The sequence below is a fragment of the Lepidochelys kempii genome, chromosome 3, assembly GCF_965140285.1.
Source record: "Lepidochelys kempii isolate rLepKem1 chromosome 3, rLepKem1.hap1, whole genome shotgun sequence".
Taxonomy (NCBI): domain Eukaryota; kingdom Metazoa; phylum Chordata; order Testudines; family Cheloniidae; genus Lepidochelys; species Lepidochelys kempii.
The window spans coordinates 103,775,615-103,791,857 of NC_136382.1; the positions used below are offsets into that span (position 1 = coordinate 103,775,615).

At 43.4% G+C, this 16,243-nt stretch overlaps 1 long non-coding RNA gene across 1 annotated transcript; it reads left to right on the forward strand.

The window, feature by feature from the left end:
• The first annotated feature begins 880 nt into the window (after nt 1-880).
• On the forward strand, nt 881-13,023 carry LOC140908258 (uncharacterized). Its single transcript, XR_012157815.1, has 3 exons — nt 881-963; nt 8,434-8,524; nt 12,259-13,023. It is a non-coding gene; the product is annotated as an uncharacterized LOC140908258 (long non-coding RNA).
• The last annotated feature ends 3,220 nt before the right edge of the window (nt 13,024-16,243 follow it).

Consider the following 16,243-nt stretch of genomic DNA (forward strand, 5'->3'; position numbering starts at 1 on the left):
ATCTTGGACACGGTCTTAAGTGAAAATGAGGCTGCAGCTCGTTTGCATGAATGAATTTCTGTTCCCATAGAATTTCTGTTCCTCAGTGAGTGAGCTGAAAAAAAATCCCATGTGACTGAGTTGACCAATCACACTTCGTTATTAAGCAATAAGGAATAGTGAAGAGACTAAATGAACCATCTCTGAATTTGATTGAAATTGGTCACAGCTGCTCACTGAAAAACAATTCAGCGTCAGGTGTAAAACTGAAAGGGCCCAATTCTGCTTTCACACCTTTTTAATATCAGAATACTTCTACTGACTTCAAATCCAACCTGCAGTCTGTTCCCAGCTAATCTGAAAACAGGGCAGGGAGCTAAATTAATCAGATAAACTATTAACATCTGCTCTATAAAAAAAATTCTGACCGCTGAGCCTGCCTGGAAGGGGTTAACTAATCATCATCAAGCAAAGAATCCACAGCTGAGCAGGACCAATTGACAAAGGGCTGCCTACCAGTCCCTGCACCTCATATAATTGTACAATACACTGGCTCAGTGAGTGAACCCATGCATTTTGGATTTTACTGGAATGAGTCACAATTTTATACTGCTGTGTTCTCTTTGGATGTTTGATCTTCATACTGATGTAATCCTCATTGTTTTGTAGAGTTTCTTTTCTTTTTTCCACCTGGCTGCTTTGGGAGCAGTCATGAGACAAGGAGAACATTCTGCAAAATTAGTACTTCAAGTCCTCATAAAACTATACCTTCATTGTCTGTGCACATCCAAGGCCCAGCCCTGTTATATAATAACCCAGTGAACAACTTCAGTGCCAAATGTGGTTTATTAGGGAAACCAAAAGCATTTAAAAACATTATGTAACTTGTGCTCGGGTGATGCATGTGCACCAAACATGATGGGCAGAAGAGATGGGGATGTTCACAGCGTTGAGGAAGTGACACTAACAAAGAGCTGCAAAGGGGTGAGTGGTTTACCAGACTCTGAAGATGTTTAAATGTGAGTGTTTTGCTGAAATAAGAACTAAATAAGGGCTCCTGGATGTGGCCCGCAGCATGTGTAAGGGAATCATGGGAATTTGAAGCCCCAAAGTCAGGTCAGAGTCCTGTGTCATCTGATATCCAGTGGGGGTTGGCATGGTTTTGCTAACATTCCAGACTGTTTGATCCCCTCAAAGGCAGCAGAAACTGATGCATTTTAGAGGTTGGGTTCAGTCTGGTTCACATACACAGCTATGAGGTTGGATGCTCATCTGAAGCTTATCCAGCCCCTCTGGGTCTGCACTGCTCTGCTAGAAACATCACTAAAACTGGATCTCTTTTTATCTCTCTGGAACTACCTGAAAATATGACCCTGGTGCAAGAATAGGACCCCTTTCCCAATTCCAAAACGCATTTCCCTCCAGCTCCCACGCAGCCCCAATCCAGCCACCCTCCCGACCTTCAGCTTCTGCCTAGCTCCCCCATAGCCTGTGCTATACAGGAGGTCAGACTAGAAGGTGGTCCCTTTTGACCTTGGGATCTATGAATCAGTTCAGCCTGCCTCACCTCCAGTTCCCTCATGGCCCCTTACAGTGTAGACATACCCAGTGAGTGTCTCGTAGTATAACTTTACTTGTGGGTATTTTGATGATGACATCTGGGACATTAGAGAGACAAGGTGGATGAGGTAATATCTTTTATCGAACCAACTTATTTTGGTGAGAGAGACAAGATTTTGAGCTACACAGCGCTCCTCTTCTGGGACATGGGTGATTTTCTTTGTCAGTCTCCTCTCTGTGGATTCTGATTCACTACTGGGGAAAATGTCTCTTTTTTTCCTTAGAGTGAAACATGCAAGATTACATAAGGGGATATTTTCTAAAATCTTTTGTGAAAAAGGCAGATTTTACCACCTCATGTCAAGTTCCTAGCTTTTCACTCCACTGCAACTTTCTAAGCTAGTGGAGCTGAGGTGGATTTCAGTGGGGACACAGTCAGACCCTGAAAAGATACAAGAACTGTACCACTCAGCTAGCTCTTTTCTCCATGCAGCCTGATATTGGGAACGTAACAACAACTACCAAAGTCACTAACTGCTCTCATGGGAAGAAGGTGGATCTTTAGATGCAAGAATGAATGTCATAGGATTGTAATTAATAAGATGGACTGTGCTAGAAGGATACATTTGTAGCCCCAGAGTAAAGATAAACTTCTTTGTCTGGCATTCCTCACTTTGAATCATAGAATCATAGAATATCAGGGTTGGAAGGGACCTCACAAGGTCATCTAGTCCAATCCCCTGCTCAAAGCAGGACCAATCCCCAATTAAATCATCCCAGCCAGGGCTTTGTCAAGCCTGACCTTAAAAACTTCTAAGGAAGGAGATTCCACCACCTCCCTAGGTAACACATTCCAGTGTTTCACCACCCTCCTAGTGAAAAAGTTTTTCCTAATATCCAACCTAAATCTCCCCCACTGCAACTTGAGACCATTACTCCTCGTTCTGTCATCTGCTACCACTGAGAACAATCTAGATCCATCCTCTTTGGAACCCCCTTTCAGGTAGTTGAAAGCAGTTATCAGATCCCCCCTCATTCTTCTCTTCCGCAAACTAAACAATCCCAGTTCCCTCAGCCTCTCCTCATAAGTCATGTGTTCTAGTCCCCTAAACATTTTTGTTGCCCTCTGCTGGACTCTTTCCAATTTTTCCACATCCTTCTTGTAGTATGGGGCCCAAAACTGGACACAGTACTCCAGATGAGGCCTCACCAATGTCAAATAGAGGGGAACGATCACGTCCCTTGATCTGCTGGCAATGCCCCTCCTTATACATCCCAAAATGCCACTGGCCTTCTTGGCAACAATGGCACACTGTTGACTCATATCCACCTTCTCGTCCACTGTAACCCCTAGGTCCTTTTCTGAAGAACTGCTGCCTAGCCATTCGGTCTCTAGTCTGTAGAGGTGCACGGGATTCTTCCATCCTAAGTGCAGGACTCTGCACTTGTCCTTGTTGAACCTCATCAGATTTCTTTTGGCCCACTCCTCTAATTTGTCTAGGGCCCTCTGAATGCTATCCCTACCCTCCAGCGTATCTACCTCTCCTCCCAGTTTAGTGTCATCTGCAAACTTGCTGAGGGTGCAATCCACACCATCCTCCAGATCATTAAGAAGATATTGAACAAAACCGGCCTGAGGACCGACCCTTGGGGCATTCCACTTGATACCAGCTGCCAACTAGACATGGAGCCATTGATCACTATCTGTTAAGCCCAACAATCTAGCCAGCTTTCTATCCACCTTATCGTCCATTCATCCAGCCCATACTTCTTTAACTTACTGGCAAGAATAGTGTGGGAGACCGGGTCAAAAGCTTCGCTAAAGTCAAGGAACAACACGTCCACTGCTTTCCCCTCATCCACAGAGCCAGTTATCTCATCATAGAAGGCAATTAGATTAGTCAGGCATGACTTGCCCTTGGTGAATCCATGCTGACTGTTCCTGATCACTTTCCTCCCCTCTAAGTGCTTCAGAATTGATTCCTTGAGGACCTGCTCCATGATATTTCCAGGGACTGAGGTGAGGCTGACTGGCCTGTAGTTCCCAGGATCCTCCTTCTTCCCTTTTTTAAAGATGGGCACTACATTAGCCTTTTTCCAGTCATCTGGGACCTCCCCCAGTCGCCATGAGTTTTCAAAGATAATGGCCAATGGCTCTACAATCACATCCACCAACTCCTTTAGCACTCTCGGATGCAGCGCATCCGGCCCCATGGACTTGTGCTTGTCCAGCTTTTCTAAATAATCCTGAACCACTTCTTTCTCCACAGAGGGCTGGTCACCTCCTCCCCATGCTGTGCTGCCCAGTGCAGCAGTCTGGGAGCTGATCTTGTTCGTGAAGACAGAGGCAAAAAAAAGCATTAAGTACATTAGCTTTTTCCACATCCTCTGTCACTAGGTTGCCTCCCTCATTCAGTAAGGGGGCCCACACTTTCCTTGACTTTCTTCTTGTTGCTAACATACCTGAAGAAACCCTTCTTGTTACTCTTAACATCTCTTGCTAGTTGAAGTGTGATTTGACCTTCCTGATTTCACTCCTGCATGCCAGAGCAATATTTTTATACTCTTCCCTAGTCATTTGTCCAATCTTCCACTTCTTGTAAGCTTCTTTTTTGTGTTTAAAATCAGCAAGGATTTCAGTGTTCAGCCAAGCTGGTCGCCTGCCATATTTAGTATTCTTTCTACACATCGGGATGGTTTGTCCCTGTAATGTCAATAAGGATTCTTTAAAATACAGCCAGCTCTCCGGGACTCCTTTCCCCATCATGTTATTCTCCCAGGGGATCCTGCCCATCAGTTCCCTGAGGTTGTCAAAGTCTGCTTTTCCGAAGTCCAGGGCCCATATTCTGCTGCTCTCCTTTCTTCTTTGTGTCAGGATCCTGAACTCGACCATCTCATGGTCACTGCCTCCCAGGTTCCCATCCACTTTTGCTTCCCCTACTAATTCTTCCCGGTTTGTGAGCAGCAGGTCAAGAAGAGCTCTGCCCCTAGTTGGTTCCTCCAGCACTTGCACCAGGAAATTGTCCCCTACACTTTCCAAAAACTTCCTGGATTGTCTGTGCACCGCTGTATTGCTCTCCCAGCAGATATCAGGGTGATTGAAGTCTCCCATAAGAACCGGAGCCTGCGATCTAGTAACTTCCATTAGTTGCCGGAAGAAAGCCTTGTCCACCTCATCCCCCTGATCCGGTGGTCTATAGCAGACTCCCACCACGACATCACCCTTGTTGCTCACGCTTCTAAACTTAATCCAGAGACACTCAGGTTTTTCTGCAGTTTCATACCGGAGCTCTGAGCAGTCATACTGCTCTCTTACATACAATGCAACTCCCCTACCTTTTCTGCCCTGCCTGTCCTTCCTGAACAGTTTATATCCATCCATGACAGTACTTCAATCATGTGAGTTATCCCACCAAGTCTCTATTATTTCAATCACATCATAATTCCTTGACTGTGCCAGGACTTCCAGTTCTCCCTGCTTGTTTCCCAGGCTTCTTGCATTTGTGTATAGGCACTTGAGATAACTTGCTGTTTGTCCTGCTTTCTTAGTATGAGGCAGGAGCTCTCCCCTTTCACGTTCTCCTGCTCATGCTTCCTCCTGGTATCCCACGTCCCCACTTACCTCAGGGCTTTGGTCTCCTTCCCCTGGTGAACCTAGTTTAAAGCCCTCCTCACTAAGTTAGCCAGCCTGCTTCTGAAGATGCTCTTCCCTCTCTTCGTTAGGTGAAGCCCATCTCTGCCTAGCACTCCTCCTTCTTGAAACACCATCCCATGGTCAAACAATCCAAAGCCTTCTCTCCGACACCACCTGCGTAGCCATTTGTTGACTTCCCCTTCCTGTTTCACCACATCACGTTCAATCCTCTTGCCCTGACCTTCAAGGCCCTTCACAACTGTACCTTTCCCTTCTGCTCTGTTCTTGCCTCTGATGGTGTCACTCCCTCAGCTCTGTCAATGATGCCAACCTTGTCTGCCCTTTTGTCAGCTTCCGACAGACATAACAGGGCCTTGTCCCATGCTGCTGGATTTTACATGTGTAATATCCTCCCTAAGCTTCTCCGACAAATCTGAACTCACATGTCATCTCTATCACAGGGCCTATAAGAAAAGAGATGAGGAGTGGTGGCCAGTTGAGAGGCATTTACTCAAAAATATTCTTTTCAAACTTTGGGTGTATCTATGTATTTAAAGAATGTATGTATTTGACCTTACTCCTGTCTGGATACTCTAGGTATGTCCCTTTTCTTATATTGCAAGCTTCTTGGAGAAGGGACTTTTTTCTTTATATGGAGGGCTTCTGCTTTTCAGGGCTTATTATTTTCAAGTTTTGAGGTTTAATTTTAGCTATTTTTGAGTTCTATGTAGATATCAAAAAAATTGTGAGGAGTGTGTTTGGGACTCTCTACACATTACAGTGTATACAAAGAATCTTTTTATAGTGTTCCCTAGTGTGCTTTAACACAGTATTGTTTCAAACAGCACTACCGTGACGGGTTGGATCACAGAAACCCCCTGGGAGCTGCCACCTGATGTGCCAAGACTGCTTCTGCCCCTGCTTTCCTGCCCAGTCAGCTTAGGACTTCAGTGCCCTGCCTGGTTTGAGCCAGACCCGCTAGCCTGCTGCAAACCCAGACCCAAGTCTGAACCACGTCCCCTAACAGCTGCAGGCTTAACTGAAAGCAGCTTACAGAAGTGTTCCTGTCCTTGACACTCAGATGCCCAACTCCCAATGGCATCACTGTAATATAAATGTTAGACAATAATTTAATAAAGGAAAACCCAAGAGCTCAGCTTTTGGGTCAGACCGAGCGTTTTGCGATAAGCTCATCCATCCTCAAATAAGTAGAGGTCACCCTCAGGCTTCAGCTTGCAGGCACTATGTTAATCATATTTGGGATCAAACTTACTCTCTGTCGTTAACTTGGACACTTTCATTTCTGTTGCTTCTGAAGCATACAGAAGATCAGTGTTAGTGTAACTGAGTTTTAGGGGTAATACAACAATTGCCTTGTATGGATGATGCACTAGTTTCTTAAGATACCCTCCCACACCTGCATTTCCCCCACTGCTCTCAGCACTTCCATCTTCCTTAAAATATGACAACGTTGTTATTGCTGCTGCACCTAGCCCTAGCATTTTGGGGTCCCAAGGGTAAGGGAAACAATGTTCAAAATATAAGAATGGCCATACTGGGTCAGACCAAAGGTCCATCTAGCCCAGTATCCTGTCTTCTGACAGCAGCTAATGCCAGATGCCTCAGAGAGAATGAACAGAACAGGTAAGCATCAAGTTATCCATCCAGTGTTGCCCATTCCCAGCTTCCAGCAAACAGAGGCTAGGGACACCATCCCTGCCCATCCTGGCTAATAACCATTGATGGATCTCTCCTCCATGAATTCATTTATCATAGAATCATAGAAGATTAGGTTTGGAAGAGACCTCAGGAGGTCATCTAGTCCAACCCCCTGCTCAAAGCAGGACCAACCCCTAGTTCTTTTTTGAACCCAGTTATAGTCTTGGTCTTTACAACATCTTCTGGCAAGGAGTTCCACAGGTTGACTGTGCATTGTGTGAAAAAATACTTCCTTTTGTTTGTTTTAAACGTGCTGCCGATTAATTTCATTTGGTGGCTCCTAGTTCTTCTGCTATGAGAAGGAGAAATAACACTTCCCTGTTTACTTTCTCCAAACCAGTCATGATTTTATAGACCTCTATCCTATCCCCCCTTAGTCATCTCTTTTCCAAGCTGAGACGTCCCAGTCTTATTAATCTCTCCTCATATGGAAGCTGTTCCATCCCCCTAATCGTTTTTGTTGCCCTTTTCTGAACCTTTTCCAATTCCAATATATATATATTTTTCGATGAAATGATCAGATCCGCATGCAGTATTCAAGATGTGGGTGCACTTGATTTCACAACCCCAGGACTGGTTCTGCAGAAAAGCATAAAAACAAAGCCACAGAAATTGTTGCCTGATATATTATTTTCACATCATGCCTAGTTTTCTGCTACATTAGCTTTTGCTAATTGTGCGTGCCTCCTTTCCAAATATGTCATGTTTCCTGCATTGAAAAGTTAGAGTACCGTGTTTGGTACAGCAAAAGGTACACGTGCATTGTGTTCATGTACTGTTCATTTAACAATGACTCTATTCAAAGGAACTATTGGATACAGTCATTCCCCTCCCCAGACTTTGCACATCAAAGTGCCAAGCTCACCAAAGAGTACACTCAGCCTTTATGCTATTGAATAAAAGCACTCTACTCCTGGCTTATGCCACACAAAAGTTGCCCAAACTAGGGCCAGTAACTCAGCAATAAGGTCTACGCTTATGTAGCTTACTCCGATACATCCAATGTAACCACCCATGTAGCTCTTTTAAAAATGGCTAGATTGTAAAAATACCACATATAACATAACACATAGACAGGATTTAGGAGTCTGTGTAGGGGATGGTTATGGGCAGCAACCAGTGAAGTCTGCTGTGACATGAACTATAATTTTCCAGATCAGCAGGCAAACCATCATGAGAGTAAAAAGAAAAGGAGGACTTGTGGCACCTTAGAGACTAACCAATTTATTTGAGCATGAGCTTTCGTGAGCTACAGCTCACTGGCATCCGATGAAGTGAGCTGTAGCTCACGAAAGCTCATGCTCAAATAAATTGGTTAGTCTCTAAGGTGCCACAAGTCCTCCTTTTCTTTTTGCGAATACAGACTAACACGGCTGTTACTCTGAAACCTGTCATCATGAGAGTGTGTCACTACTATTAAAGCATGAACTGTGACTGTGCTGTGTTGTCCCTGAGGACTAGGCCAGCTTATGAACATCACCTTCTGGGCTTTATTGTACACCTCACCACCTTTACTTGCTGTGCTTTCTTGTTCCTCCCAGGCTGCCCTGGTTCTCCCTGCCACCTAAAAGAAATCCATGAAGAAAAAAACACTTTCACAGGCAGAGCAATTTCTTTCTAAATCAGCCAGATGTGAGTAGAACTTACATTAATTAGGGTTAGTTATATTTTACTTTCCTCTCAGAACTGGTGTCTAATTTTCCATTAGCATTCTTGTGAGTAATATGCATGCAGGGACCAGAAAAATATACAAACATATATACATAGCATGATGCCCCAAACAGCATGAAGTGAGAACAATTCTAATTGTAGTAGGTAATATATTGCAAATATTAATATAGTAAATGCTCTTAACACAGGACTCACCTCTTCATCAAACCATTCCTCAAAGAACCAGAGCAGAAGAAAAGATAGCAGCACATTCAAAGGGAGAAGCCAACAGTTAAACCAAAGAGTAGGGTGGAGAACTGAAGGCTCTTTCCAGCTAGATCCCATTAGTTGCTATGACAACTAATGGGATCTAGCTGGAACAGGTAACAGGTGTTTCACAAATGCTGGTAATTAGAGAGAGAGATAGTTTGAAATATAATATATTCTTTCCTATATAGACACACTTTATATTCTTAACTCAATATTCCCCACCACCACCACCACTTCTGAACTCCAGATCTTACTAACCTTTAAAAAGAGAAAGGCGATACAGCCTGGCAAGAATTTTCTTCCTATAAATGAAGCAGCTTCCCTCCTCCAATGCACCTGTTGATAAGGCTGTATGAAAGTCATGATTTTTTGGTTCAGAGATTGAGGCCCCAGTTTGTTAAAGCAGTGGTTATGGTGTGGGGCCAGGTTGCATCACCACTCACTCAAATTCGGCAGGGTGGCCTGGCCAAATCTGAGTGAGTGGCATTGCTAGCTGGCACATGGGGACACAATGCCATGCAAATATGCAGCAATGATAAAAAGTTGTGAGGTGTGTTAAAAGCTGTGGTTTCCAAAACAAAATTGTGGCCCACAATTTCCCCAAAGTTTTATCTATTGACTCATCATTCAAATCCTTCCTCAAAACACACTTCTTTCAGCTAGAACCTTCTACCACTAATCGTCCCTCAGGAGCTGTCTATCTAAAGTCCAGGTGCTCACTTAATAGGATGAAAAGAAAGAAAGATATACATTATAATGGAGATGAGTACAGCCCATTGGCATACTTGGAGTACAGGAGTGAGGATGGTCTTGTGGTTAATGCACTGAGCTGGGACTCAGGGGATCTGAGGTTCATTCCCTAGTCAGACGGCTGTTTGACTTTGAGCAAATAATTTAACCTACCCTGTGCCTCCATTTCCCATCTTCAAAATGGAGATTATGACAATAATACTTCCTTTGCTTGCAGAAGTATTGGGAGGATAAAATCCTTTCGTGGTTGTGATGTGCTCAGAAACTCTGACAATGAGGATCACATAAGACCTAGATAACGGAAACAATAACACTTAGTACTTAGATAACATTTTTCATCTCTAGGTCTCAAAGCAATTGACACAGCTGTGCAAACTTTATGACAGATGAGGTCAGAGAGGCACAGAGATTAAACAACTTGTCAAAAGTGGCACAGTTGAACATATCTCAGGGACACAGGACCATCCACATAGAAGGCATGTTCCCCTAAACAGGCTCTGCAACTCTTTCATGGCTCTGCCCCTGCTCATGCCCTGAGGCACTCCAGCAGGTGCCTGCTCTTCCTACCAAATGCAGATGGAGATGCTTAGGAAAGTGAATACAGCCCCTATCTCTGACCCCGTTACCCCTCCTCCAAAGTGCCCCTGACCCCAGCCTGTCCACTGACTGATCTCTAGTGTGCAGTGGGGCAATGTATGATCTGGAATCATTGACAAATGGATAAATAAAATGCTTCCAAGAGCCTTTGTACTTGCATGTCATGTCACTAGCCCCACTCACCGTGAGTTCATGATATGACTGTCACATCTGTATGCAGCCAACTGCAAGCCCCTAGGTACAGTGCCCTCATTATGCATGCCTATGGCACCATATAAATCACACTAATTATTACTAGTTAATAATGTGAGGTTGTTTGTGACCATGAATCATCTTCTCCAATCAGCCATGTGAACGGGTAAAATAGTGAAAGTATAAGGCCACACATTAAGATACTTCTGAGGTAAGTGTTATGAAATTACATTATCCTACGACTCACTCCTGTAAATCCAAGATTCAGGGAGGGTAATTAATATATGTCACTATCTCTTTATAACAGTGAGTCATACACTGCTGACCATAGCACATGGCATTAAAATCAGATAGGAATCCTTTTTCGTGAGGCAGCGGCCTATAATAGCACTACGTCGAGGTTTGCTAGTCTTCATTTCTTGTCGCAAGCAGGTTCAGATCTAGCAATCTCCAGCTGGGAAACTAAATCAACTATGTATTAGCCAGTTTGCCATAGTGATGCCTTTTCCTGGGGGAAAGGAGAGGTGTTTGAGTGTTTTACATGCATCACACACACTATATTGCTTGTGGAGAACAAGGACATGGAAAGGATGGAGCAGATGACCTAAGAGGTCTTCCATTTCTCTGATTTGTATGGTAATGGTCCAGTCAAAATATACTAATACAGTAAACCCTTTTTAGTAAGGGATGTATAAGGGTCACATTTCCCATCACTGAAATATAGCTGCCTTAAGGTAAACCAGAGCAGCTGATTCACAGAGTGGTAGTGACGAATACCATATGAAACTGATATCACAGCAGGAATTTTGAAGAGAGAGACTGTATTTATCTGTGCACCTATGCATAACTGGGCATTATCTGACCAGGAAACCAGAGTTAATTTTGCTCAAACATTCTAAAAAATTTCCTCTCCTGGCTGAGCCAAGCAGAGAACTTTCCATGTTACAGGAATTTGTTTGCCAAAAAGAAGTCACTGAAAAGGAGGGATTACAATGGAAGTCAGAATTCAGCCCTAACTATTGTGGATACAACAGCACTCACTATAGTGGGTATATGTTTGTTTATAACATTTCTGCTTTCCGTGTTTTACAGCATGTATGATATGGGTTACATCATTTTCTACTTTGCAATATGTACTTAGTGTTTAATTACACATATTCCTTTCATTGCCTTTTCAATATTTTTGAAGTGGTGGAAACCAGACATCAAATACATTCCTGATGGATATTCTTATCAGTGTTTCATATAATAAGATTGCTGTCGGCATGACAGGAATTGACTTAGGGGAAAAAACACACTTTCCATGTATAAATTAATTTAAAATCTACCTATGCTGGGAAATGCATTTCTTGGGAATACAAGATGAAGCCGATAGCACATTAAGAGAATCATTGTCATTATAAATCCCTTTGCAGTAACGCTGATCATGATGGTAGAAACCCACTCTAGTTCAGTAGTAATTAACTGGATCCTTTTCATAAAATCTTAGCAGGGAGGTATTCAAAAAGTTGTGAAACATGCAATAATGGAGCACATGCAGAGTTAAAACCATTTTACAAGTGTCAGCCAGCCCAATTTGTTAATGATGTTGTCACAAAATTAGGCATACTGTACAGAATCAGATGCAGATTTCATCAGGTCTATATCAGGATTAAGGTAAGGTGTGACCGGACACCGCTGCTTTCCCTTTCATGCTTCCCAGGAAGTTTCTAAGAATTACCTGGTTGCTTCCTTAATTGTCTCTGTACCAAGTGGGATATTAACATATTGTCTTGGCACCCCACTTTGCACAGACTGTAGGACGCCAGGCTAGAAATTGGCCACATGGTTTAAAATAAAGGGTGGGATTTATTTGCAAATTTAGTTTGCAAATGTTTAACTATTGGCTTATTTATTTACCTCCTCAGGAGCTGAGGTCTTAACTGATGGAAGCTTTCTTCATTGGAATTTGTACCAAGGGCAGATTTGTATGGTACATTGTCACTTATAAAACTACCTGCATGAAACAAGTCAAAACTTTTCTTTGCTCTCATGGAACTCACCCTTTTCCCTGTGGTGCAACAAAATCAAGCTTTCTCCTCCCAGGTGAGAAGACCTGGAGGCTCTTTCACAACTGATTATTACATCTGCTACTTATGCCTCAGTAGTACACGGTTCTTCTTTACTTACAGACTTTGTGGACCAGAGCCTCATCTGGTATAAATTGGTATATATGCAATGGAGTGACACTGATTTACACCAGATGAAGATCTGGCCCAGTGTCTTTGTGCCACAACCACTTTGCATTTGATTGCCAGATCTGAAATGAGTTGGTGGTCTCAGAACACGTGATACTTGACATACGTTAACATACAAAAACCCAGCACCCCAATGAATTGGTTCCAGAAGGCAAACTTTGTTGGCAGTTTCTGCAGGGATGCCGTGGACTGAAGGGTTATAGAGACTGAACCATCCTCTTTGTTCTCCATCTAAATCAGGGTTAGGCACATTACTAGAGCAGAGTGAGGATGCTTATTCAAATGTTGCCTATTCTGTACCTTCTCTGCTTATGCACTGGCCAGTTCCACCACTGTGCACCTGCACTAAATTAATGTTGCTATTTTTTAAAAAAGACAAGTATCTATTAAACATCCCCAATTGCCTTACAAATGGGATACTATTTTAAAACATGCTCTGGATTTCTTAAAGAAAAATGTAAATCCTAAATCTCAGGTCCACCTGAAACTGGTTTCTTTATTACTCATAATACCGGGGGAGGAAGGGGGTGGGTGACAGGGACCACCAAATGTAATGGAACTGTGAAGAGGTGTGTATGCCTGTGATGGGGAGATGCCTCCCTAGACCTAGCCATAGCATCTAGTGGCTCAAGCTCAGGGATTGGCGATAGGGGAACCCGGACCCACCCACTCCACCAGGTTTCAAGCCAGGGCCCTGGGGTGGGCAGTTCAGGTGTGCAATCTGGGTAAGGATACCAACTAGCCTACTCTCTGGGTTACTTCATACTGTGTCCCTGCCCCTCCAGAGGCACGACAAAGACCTGGCTATTGGCCCACCACACATCCGACCGGAAAAGGGTCAGGATGTTCCCTTCCTCACTCACAAGCAGATGCTCTATTGTCCCGTATGCAGTGGCCTACAGCTCTGAGCTGAGGTCCAGTTTAGAGCAGTGTGGGGCTCCTACTGTATTCTGGCAGAAGCTACTAGTGCAGGTCTGCCCCCTGTGGCACCCTTTTAAGCTCCACCATCATTGAGAAAACGCTCTTCAGGCATGGCTGGGTGGAGCCTGACAAGAGCTGCTTCCTAGCCCCCCCATTGCCCAGTGAGGGGTTTGTACACCCCATCTCAATGCCATTCTGAGTAACTGTGTGATCTTATTATAATCCTCGTTCTCTCTTTCCCCTTCTACCACTCTTGTTTACGGCTCGTTTGTCTTGTCATGGTTGAATAGAGATTATAATCTCTTCAGGGCAGGGATTGTCTTTGTTTCCCTGAAACATGTAAACAGCGGAGCAACATATTGTCATAAATGTTAATGCCTTATCGTTCCAAATTATAATACTTAAGCCAAAAATCTGGCCAGAAATTATGGCTTATTCCTAATAGGTACAAAACTAGTTGTGATGCACACCCTTAAATCATAGTTGTCCTTTACTATATTATATCAGCCCAGCCTTGTGATCATTCAAGAAATCTGAATGGACTGGAATCTGAATTGTGTGCAATGGTTTTATTCAGTGTTGTTCCTCATGTTAATCAGTATATACTCAGGTAAAATTTTCGGTATGCATGCTGTCTAAAATAGTTTTCTGCTTCCAGCAGCAAATGAAGACTGGGCTAGATTCTGCCCTGACTGACCTCCATGTAATAGTTGCTAAGGGAAGAATATGGCCCTTGAACTGCACATATAGTCTTGTCATCACCTATATCATATTTCAAAAGAAACTGAAGGTTAAGGTTGCTTATGACTAAATGTGCTATAAAATGAGGGAAGGGAAGAGATAAAACGATTCCAATATATATTCCTAATCCTGTCAGATATGTCAGTTTCAATTAGGGGAGTCAAGATTTTATCTGTAGAACATTAACTATGACCACATGAAACACCAGTGTTTTAATTCCTGTTGTTATAAGATGCTATTATTGGCTCGCACTGATCAAATATAACATGCCCCTATTTATTTATAATGTCACTAAACAAGAAAACATCAAATATATTGACGTTTCCATAAGTGCAAATATTCACAGTAGATTAACATTACAGTGCCACCGATCAGGCCAACAGACTCTCCCTATATCAAAGAAAGCACAAGTTTTGATGTCCATGGCTATGCATAAGCTATTGCTGAATGTGTAATGACCACTGTGACTGCCTCCATCCAACCCAGCACTTTGGTTTGAAAAGTACTTTGGAATGTATTTTGACTATGAAGAGAGCTCTTTAAAACCAATTTTTATGCTCCCTGGTGCTCAGGGGCAGATGTAATAGCTTTATGCAATGTTGCATCACATTGCATGGGATAATGTTATGTTACATACCATCCATCATGTACTGAAAGAAACGACCATCTTTTAAATATGCACAAGTCAAACCCAGGAGTTCTTTTTACAATACATAAGTGCAACAACATGGACTATATAAGCAACCAAGACAGCTCTTTCTCATCTTACCCTTTAGCTGAACTGGAATCACAGAGACAGTTGGTGGTGTGGAGCTATTTTTTCTTCAACTATAGACGCTAAAGCATCCTGCTAATACTCATTTCAAAGTGCCTCTGGATTTTGCATTCTATAAGAATCCCCTTCTTCTAATCTAAAAATTATAATTTTGGTCACCATCCCTCCCGCCCCTCTTGTCTTCAGATTTTAACTAAACAGCCACCGCCATCCCACTGACATGCAACCAGACGATGACCTTTCAGATGTGATCCCTAAGGCTCCGGCTACACTCCAGAGCTTACAGCTGCACGGCGGCACCGATGCAGCCACCCCTCTGTAGTGCTGCTAGTGCAAACGCTCTAAGCCAGCAGGAGAGAGTTCTCCTGTCGACTTAATCACTCCAGTCTCCATGAGCGGCAGGAGCCGTGTCGCCAGGAGACGCTCTCCCACTGACAAAGCGCTGTCAACACCAGTGCTTACGTCGGTGTGACCTACGTCGCTCCTAGGCGGTGACTTATTCACACCCGAGTGACATAACTTATACCAGCGTAAGCAGTAGTGTACACACAGCCGGAAGAAACCCTTCTTCTTTTTAAGCCTCTTCAGAGTTGAGCAAGGGCACTAAGCAGCTGTGCACCATTCTTTGTGTGCGGTAGCTCCCTGTCAATGATACAAGGAAAGCCAAGTGTAAGAGAAACCAATGAGACCTGTATGACCGTTTTTAAACAAGGTTTGATGGGTGTCTTGACTGGTGTAAACACATTTAGAAAAGACTGTGCTTTTGCTCCCCGCGGGGAAACTTTTACAGAGCGCAAGAAAACATGTTTTTCTTATTAAATAAAACAACTTACAGCTTGTACCATCAAAAATATGGCTGCCTTTATTATCCCACATGCTATGGTGGCAGAGGAATGTTCTGCTGCTGTCACGGTAGTCTATGCACACCAAGGGCACTACCTGTGAGAATAGCAGTGAGAGAGGAGTGTTTATCTGAGCAAAGATAGGCATGGTAGCAGAAAGGACATGACTTAGAAAAAGACTGACTCTCTGGAATCTGTGAGAAAGGATCATGGAAACAGCCCAGAGCTGAGGTTCTCAACCCGTGGCCCAATCAGCACACAGCTGCGGGTCATCTGATATCCTCAGGGCTGTACACATAGTATAAATATTGTGTGGATGCAGCCCACATAACACAGAGAGAGCTGCATATGCAGCCCACAATGGTAAACAAGTTGA